The following is a 3,091-nucleotide window of genomic DNA, read 5'->3' as shown; positions in this document are numbered from 1 at the left end:
TTCGTCAATTTTTTCAATCTTTCCCTTCATCACTTGCTTCCTTAAAATTGCACAAAAATATTCTACTTTACTTTAAGATAAATTAGCGAACTCAACATTATAACAATTATTTACGTGTCTCGATATGCATTAATTGTTATAACATGCATATATTCTTGAAAATTACATTATTAGGACATATTAGTAAAATATATATACATATTAATAAAAATGCTTTATAAAGTTTATGAAATGCTACTGAATTATTTTTGAAACAATTCAGCGTCCTTCTGTTAAGCATGCATGTATGAAATTTTCAGTTTTTGCTACTGGTCCGATGCGCATTCCAACTTTTGCTACTGGTCCCATGTCGGAAGTTAAATTTAAATTTTACATATCCAAAGGTTTTCCTTACCTTATTAATTTTACCTAGGTTATTTTTTAACCAAAGCATAAGGCCAAGTAATTCAGACTAATTCAAACTACTATTAGTTGGTTTAAAAAGTTGTTAGAATTGTGCTTTCAATATAAAAAATCTATTATACAATAACCTAAGTTTTAATCTTTTCATGGATTGGGTTGTGCAACAAATTAAAAAGTTGTTTTTTAAGAAGGCAATTTTATAAATTAAAACTATTTGATTTTGATTAAATAAACCAGAAATTATTGCCTTTTCACATGCGCATTCTTTAAAACAATAATTTTCAGTTTGTTGTTGCTCAACAACCCAGTACATGAAAAGTTTAAGTTTGATTTCCAATAGTTGTAGAAGTGTCGTACAACAGTTGTGCAATAATGTTTTATAATGGTTGTACAACAAGGTTTATGTTGTAAAACAAAGGTTGCGGAATTAGAATCAAAACAATTGTACAACAAAAAACTTTTGAAAACAAGCAATAGACATAATTTAAAATAAAAATCAAAAATTTTATTTCACAACTCGTTGAAGTTAAGGTAATTAAAATGTATTAGCATCTGTATGGTATTTTGCTAACCACGACATATTTCCGTTAAATGATCAGGTCTTGGATTATGAAAAGACGAAAAAAATTAAAATGATAAACTTTGTAGCAACTTAAAATAATGTTTTTAGTGAAAGACCAAAGATTATTTTTTTTTTTTTAAAAAAAAAAAAAACTCTTCTTAAAATCGTGATCGCTTGCCCAAATTTGATTTAGATTTTAAATAAATACGCTGTTTATGTGAAATGAACATCGTAGTTTAATAATAGTCAGATCATAAATCTGAATAATAAGATATTGCCTTAACTACACCGAAAAAATAAATATTTATTTACAAGTATATAATAAATTATATATTTGTTTGATTTCGAATATATATAATCTTAATCCTAATCCTAATTTCTTTTAACAATTTTTATATTATCTCAAAATAAATAAAAATATATAACATATATAATTAATCAATCAATAATTTATTTCTGAATTAAGATTTTACATTCAAGGATGTTTATAAATAGTAAATTTACTAATAGCAAACACCTACTAATGTTAATAATATCTAATTAAAATAAATATAATGCTAATTTTCACAATATATATTTCACAATAATAAACTTTATAACATAAAAATAACGATGGTAATAATAATAATAATAATAACATCTACAACAATAATAACAACAACAACAACAACATTAATGTTAGTACTAATAGTTAAAAGTAGTTTAATAATAGTAATGTAAATATTTATAAAAATAACAATAAGCAATAGTAATGGCAGCAAAATATATAATAGAAATTAAAAAAAAACAAAAAAACAGCAATACTAAAGACAACAAAAATTGATTATAGAAATTATAAACATTAACTATATCTTTTTAATAAAAAGTAGAATAAACTAGTTTTAAAGGTTGTGAATGAATTGAGAGCTTTTAGTTCATAAGGAAGATTGTTCCAAGTTTTAATGCTTTGATACTTTATAGATTTATGCCCGTATTTATGAGAGCGGTGTTTAGAGACAGACAGGTTTAAATTACTATTGGAACAAAGGAGAAAAACGAGTGTTGGCACTTTTGGAAAAGAAATTGATGAAAGTTAAAGGTAGGTTATTGTGTTGGTGGTTCCAGACAAATTGACAGTTTAAAAGTTAAATATATACACATATATAACACTTTAGAAGGTAGGTAGAGCACATTAGGATTAAATTTAATATTCTGAAAACAAATAAATTTTAAAGCCTTGTTTTGGAGGTGGGATAATCTAATAAGAGCTTGTTGATGGGACTGCCCCCATACTTGGCATGCTTATCTAAGATGTTCAAGAGTATCTCAAGATTAACATAATGGCGAACTTTGGGCAACATGCCATTAGATCTACTTAGTTTCATTGCTAAGTCTTTACAGTGGAATAAAAAGGAAAGAATTGAATCAATTTTTATACCAAGATATTTAATTGAGTTAACAGGTTCAATTTTTTTGAAAAATTGAACTAAAAACTTAATCTAAAGTTCATGTGTTTATAGATTTTTGTTTTATTTGATTTAAAGATAATGAGTTCAGTTTTATTAGAGTTTATAAAAAATTTGTTGGAGCGTAGCCACTGAACTAGATTTGCAAGATCATGGTTAATGTGTTTGTTAATTTTTTAAAGGAATTTATAAAACAGCATTAGATTAGTATCATCAGCAAAGTGGTAAACAGTAGCAAATCTAATGGATGTATGAAGATTATTAATATAAAGAAGGAAAAGCAGTGGTCCTAATACTGTACTCTGTGGAACACCATTAGAACATTTTACAAGGGTATATTTTGAGTCGTTAATAGAAACAAATTGTGTTCTATCGTTTAAATATGTAGTAAACCATTTAAGGGGTACGCTTCTAATCCCATAATATTCTAATTTTTTCAACAAATTTGAATAATATACTGTATCAAATGCTTTCTGTAAATCGACAAATACACCACATGCAAAATATTTATCATCGATTGCTTTTCTAATCAGTTCAGTCATTTTAATGAGAGCATGAGTTGGAGTGGAGTGATTGACACGAAATCCGTACTGATGGGTGTAAAAGCATTTAAATGTTTTAAGAAAAGCATAAAGCCTATTATGCATTGCCTTCTCAAAGAGTTTACGTATATTAGAAAGCA

This window comes from Hydra vulgaris, chromosome 10 (assembly GCF_038396675.1).
Source record: "Hydra vulgaris chromosome 10, alternate assembly HydraT2T_AEP".
Taxonomy (NCBI): domain Eukaryota; kingdom Metazoa; phylum Cnidaria; class Hydrozoa; order Anthoathecata; family Hydridae; genus Hydra; species Hydra vulgaris.
The sequence above is the reverse complement of the archived record's forward strand: the minus strand, read 5'-3'. Positions refer to the sequence as shown.